Below are 5,815 nucleotides of genomic sequence, written 5' to 3' on the forward strand. Positions count from 1 at the left end.
TACCATCACAAGAAAATCCTTAGAAATCTCAGCAGAGGGGCCGGGCAGTGGCGCTGGATGTAAGGTGCCTGCCTTGCCTGCGCTAGCCCAGGACGGACCGCGGTTCGATCTCCCGGCGTCCCATATGGTCCCCCAAGAAGCCAGGAGCAACTTCTGAGCGCATAGCCAGGAGTAACCCCTGAGCGTCACAGGGTGTGGCCCAAAAACCAAAAAAAAAAAAAAAAAAAAAAAAGAAATCTCAGCAGAAATAGGTAGTTTGGGGGCTGGAGATATAGTATAGCAGTAAGATGCCTGCATTGCATGCAGCTGTCTGGATTTGTTTTCCAGCAAACTATATGGTTTTCTACAAGCCCACCAAAAGTAATTGCTAAGCACAGAGTCAGGAGTAAGCCCTGAGTACCACAAGGAATGAGCAAAAAATAGTTTTATTCAGGGCCCGGAGAGATAGCACAGCGGTGTTTGCCTTGCAAGCAGCCAATCCAGAACCTAAGGTGGTTGGTTCGAATCCCGGTGTCCCATATGGTCCCCAGCACCTGCCAGGAGCTATTTCTGAGCAGACAGCCAGGAGTAACCCCTGAGCACTGCTGGGTGTGGCCCAAAAACCAAAAAAAAAAAAAAAAGTTTTATTCAGATTAATAGAGGATAGAGGAAAATAGTATTCATAAGCATTGCTTTTTCACTTTTGAAAATATTTTTTTGTTTGTTTTTTGGGTCACACCCGGCAGTGCTCAGGGGCTATTTCTGGCTCTAGGCTCAGAAATTGCCCCTAGCAGGCACAGGGGACCATATGGGACGCCGGGATTCAAACCACAGTCCTTCTGCCTGAAAGGCAAACACCTTACCTCCATGCTATCTCTCTTGCCCCTGAAAAAAATTTCTTAAAAGAATGTGGAGAATAGGGATTGTTTTTGGTTATCCTTTGCAATGATGTGTGTAGGACGATAAACCCAGTGCCTACATTCTACCACTTAATGTAGAAAAAGTATGGACATTATGCAACAAATATTTGAAGTGGGTCTCCTCTGTATATCAAACATAAAATAAAAGCAAGCTTCTCTTCTATTTCAACTTTTATAAAAAAGATTGTACTCAGCTCCTTTTTAGAGGTTATTTTAGTCAATGCCTTTTTCAGATAAACCAGCTGTTCATACTAAGAGGTGACCTTATAGTCTGCTGGAATGCATTATGAACATAGTATTTTCCCCAATAGCTAAGGATAAACTTGACACAGCAATCTTGTAATCCAACCCACCTCTCTGTGCAAAGAATGCTTTATAGGCAGAACTGAGTACAGGGTGATTTGAGCACTGCAGCTCCTTCTGGATATTTTAGTTGATAAGACCAGGCAATCTAGCAGAGCAGACGGAATTCTGCCAAAGTCAGCTCCTCACAAAAACTAGTGACATTCATCAGTTAGAAGTGAGCGTTGAGGCTGGAGAGATAGCATGGAAGTAAGGTGTTTCGCATGCCAAAGGATGGTGGTTCGAATCCCAACATCTCATATGGTCCCTCGAGCCTGCCAGGAGCAATTTCTGAGCTCTACCGGGTGTGACCCAAAACCAAAAAAACAAACAAACAAAAAAAAAAAACCGTGAGGGCTGAGGGGCCGGAGCGATAGCACAGCAGTAGGGCATTTGCCTTGCAAGAGGCCAACACAGGATGGACCCAGGTTTGAATCCCAGCATCCCATTTGGTCCCGAGCTTGCCAGGAGTGATTTCTGAGTGTAGAGCCAGGAGTAACCTCTATTTGTCACCAGGTGTGACACCCCCCTCCCCCAAATAAAAGAAGTGTGAGGGATGACCCAGTATCTTTTTACGAATTATAGTATCTGGCTTAAATCTTATAAACACCATAAGCATTAAATAAATTCCTCCCGTCTCTTCCATCATCCACACACAATTCAAGCGTAATTATTCTGATAAAGTTCAGTTTTTCTCGAAAAGACTTCAGTAAATTCAAATACCAAGAATAGCAGGGCCAGAGCGACAGCACAGCAGTAGGGCACGTGGCCAACACAGGACAGACCCTGGTTCAATTCCAGGCATCCCATATGATCCCCCGAACCTGCCAGGAGCAATTTCTTTTATTTTTTTTTTTGTGGTTTTTGGGTCACACCTGGCAGTGCTCAGGGGTTATTCCTGGCTCCAGGCTCAGAAATTGCTCCTGGCAGGCACAGGGGACCATATGGGACGCCGGGATTCGAACCGATGACCTCCTGCATGAAAGGCAAATGCCTTACCTCCATGCTATCTTTCTGCCCCCCAGGAGCAATTTCTGAGCACAGAGCCAGGAGTAACCAATGAGTGATGCCAGGTGTGATCCAAAACAAAACAAAACAAAACAAAACTAACACCAAGAATAAATTTAATTTCACGAAAATTTAGAGATGTCCCTCCTATTTTATTAAGCATGTCCTTAATCTATTGGGTAATTTATCACAGTAGATTATAATTGGGACCAATCTAGTTTTATTTAGATTCTTGTATCAGTATTCATGTGGAACAATGTATTTTTTTTGTCTTTAGTTATAAAATTCTAAACAAAAGTGCTAACACTTTTTTTTTTCAGGGAAGGGCATACCCAGTAGTGCTCAGGGATGAGATACTATTAACAAAATAAGGAGTGGGGGGCTGGAGTGATAGCATAGTAAGGTCTTTGCCTTGTATGTGGTTGATCCAGGTTCTATCTTCAGCATCCAATATGGTCCCCTGAGCAATGCCAGGAGTGATTCCTAGATGCAGAGCCAGAAATAATACCTGAGCACAGCCAGGTGTGGCCCAAACAAATTAAGGAGTGAGATCATTAAGAGATATCTTAAAGAACATGCATGTAGCCAACCCCAGTTGAATTCCCTTCACACTGCTGGGTTTAGCCCCCCAAAAAAGAGTAATCTTATAGTTGGGGGTTTTAGAAATAGTACAGAGATGCCAGGCCCAGGGAGCTGCCGAGATGCTGCAGGGAGGTGCGGGGAGTCCAGCCTCCTCACCCGGGCCCTGAAAAAAAAAAAAAGAAGAAAAGAAAATCAAGAAATAGTACAGAGGTTAAATCACTATTTATTTATTTATTTTGGTTTTGGGTCACACCCAGCTGCGCTCTGGGGTTACTCCTTACTCTGCACTCGGAATGTCAGGCTCAGGGGACCATATGGGATGCTGGGATTCAAACCACCATCTGTCCTTGATCAGCTGCATGTAAGGCAAATGCCCTACCGCTGGGCTATCACTTGGGCCCCTAAATCACTCTCTTTTTTGTTTTTTTTTTCTGCTTTTTTTTTTGTTTGTTTGTTTGTTTTTGGGTCACACCCAGCAGTGCTCAGGGGTTACTCCTGGCTCCATGGTCAGAAATCGCTCCTGGGTGGGATGCCGGGATTTGAACCAATGACCTTCTGCATGAAAGGCAAACGCCTTACCTCCATGCTATCTCTCCGGCCCCTAAATCACTCTCTTAAATGCAGCCAATCATATATGATTATATGATTCAATTCCAGCTCTACATATGGTTCCCTGCTATGAGCAGGCCTTGAGCAGTCAGGAATAGTCTTTGAGCATGGCCAGGTGTGGCCCTTCTCCCCACTCCCCAAATAGCTATCTGAAGCCAATTTTTGCCCTTGGCAACAATAGCCTTCTATAATTATATATTTATATATCAAAATGTACATAAGCATAATTTTACTATTAATGTTTGCATTTGTAGCTGCAGTTAATAAAATCCGATTCTAATGGGACCTGAGATCAGAGCCTAAATTTCTGACACAATATCCAATCAATGTGTGGTCTCTCCCTTTACCATTTGGATCTACTGTTTGACCTCTTTGTCAAGCTTGATGAAAGCAAAGCCTGTGTTTAACTGCTGCTGATCCTAACACTATGGCTCTTGCCAGTTAAACACATCCTCTCCACAGTTGCCATGGAAACTGTCCCCATCTTTTTTCTACAACTTATTCTAGCTTGATGCCTCCCTGTGGCACTCTTCTGATTACTTAAGAGGAGGCCTGCACATCTCTCCACTGCCTTTTTCCAGAGTCAAGTCTGCAGATGGATAGAGGCATAACAGAATACTGTCTCATGTCATACAGAGCAAGAGCCAATGTTGGCATTACTTTCATTGGTAAAAAATGGATTTTCAGGACGTGTACTGGGCATGCAGACACTGTCCAAGTCTCTTTGGGGCCTCTAAGTCAGAATGTGGCTCACAGGCAGCCTTGGTGAACGGGGTACTGTGCTCTTTTGTATCCTGCACCATCCCAAGTGGTACATCCCAAAGTGCAGCTAGAATGCCTGCTGAAAGACAGGCTCTCTATTGGAACGATCCACTATACAGAGTAAAAGAAGAATGCAGAGAAGATTTAGGACAGTTGTCTGCAGAGTGCAGGGCAAGTATAGGACCCGGGGGTTCAGAACATGTGAAGACATTGAAGTGTGGGGAAGAGGCTTCCGCACTTTTTCAAAGACAATCCCAAACTTTAGCCTCCTCAGTCTTCTTGCCATCGGCTGTTGTGTATGTAAATATTTTAGGGGATTATTATGTTACTGACCCTACCCTGATCGGTGATTGTGCCCTACCCTAGGGTGTGACCTGGGGTTCTGCCCCCACCCTAGGGTGGTACCTGATTCTGCTTCCACCACTGGGTGGTATCTGATCCCACCACTGGGTGGTACCTGATTCTGGGGGATAAAAACAAGGATCTGTGGAAGGCAAGAGGCTGGTGGCTGGAACTTATGCTGAGTCTTTGGACTTCAGTCTTGTCCACCGAATCAAGCTAATATTTCCACAAGCCTGACTGTGTGCGAGCTGTTTACCCGCTGTTTCACCTCAGAACCATCGGCTGGACAGGGTGGCAGACGCATACACCGAGCTGGAGGGGAAAGACCTCATCCTCCATCCCTCCATCAGTCAACCTCTTCAGGGGCTGACTTGCAACATAATGGATGCTTTGGCTTCCAGGAGTCAACCTTTTCCTTTGGCGCAAACATCCTGCTTTCCGGGTTTGAGAATCCCCTGGAGAGAATAACAGCAGAGTCACTCTCTCATCACTATGTCACATTACCTGTCAAGGAAAAAAGTGTCTGTCCTGGGCCTCACCCAAACCCCCTTCGCTGCAGTCTGTGCTCATTGCACCCAGCGGAGACGGGGAGAGGCGCCAGCCCTTATCTCCAGCAGCTCACCGGGGACTGAGGGCCGGAAGGTCACTCTGTCCCTCCACACTGCGCAGCCTTCCTGAGCACATTCGCGGGAGCTGGAAGGGCAAAGAGGGCAGGGACGAGGAGAGCCTGGAGCCAAGGATCCAGTCGGGCAGTGGGCGGGGAGGATGGCGTGAGGAGGAGAGAGGGGAAAAAAAAGCGCCAGATAACACCAATAGCGCAGACAGCAGACACACCGACTCTGGGGGAGACGAGATCGACTCTCGTCAGGAGCCTGAGAGGGACAAGATGGCTCCGCTCCCCCAGTTCCGCCGAAGCTGCGGACTTGCTGGACAGGAGCTATCAAGGAAACGTCTGACTACAAAAGCTTCCTGAGGCGCCACAGCAGACCCTTCCCTCATCCCCCTCAGTCCCTCCGAGCCCGCATCTCTGCTCAAATCTCCTCAGGCGCGCCCTGAGGAGAACGCGCAGGACTTGAGGCTAGCGCAGCTCCCACCACTCGCTGAGGCACAGACACTGCAGAGTGCGCTAGGTGGGAGCGGCGCACCGCTCCCAGACTCCGCCCCTAGGCGTCGGCAGCCAATGAGAGGCCCCCGCCTGACAGGCGGCAGCCAATGAGCAGCCTCCGCCGCCGGCCTTTAAGAGCCGCGCGCGCTCTCTCCCTGCGGCGGAT

The 5,815-nt window shown here is 47.4% G+C and overlaps 1 protein-coding gene across 1 annotated transcript in view; it reads left to right on the top strand.

Moving 5' to 3' along the window:
• Positions 1 to 5,631: 5,631 nt before the first annotated feature.
• Positions 5,632 to 5,815, top strand: part of PDIA3 (protein disulfide isomerase family A member 3) — a 178,750-nt gene continuing 178,566 nt past the window's right edge. Inside the window, exon 1 of the mRNA XM_049782488.1 lies at positions 5,632 to 5,641. The gene's annotated coding sequence lies outside the window, so the exon portion shown is untranslated. The remainder of the gene's footprint in view (positions 5,642 to 5,815) is intronic.

The sequence above is a fragment of the Suncus etruscus genome, chromosome 10, assembly GCF_024139225.1.
Source record: "Suncus etruscus isolate mSunEtr1 chromosome 10, mSunEtr1.pri.cur, whole genome shotgun sequence".
Taxonomy (NCBI): Eukaryota; Metazoa; Chordata; class Mammalia; order Eulipotyphla; family Soricidae; genus Suncus; species Suncus etruscus.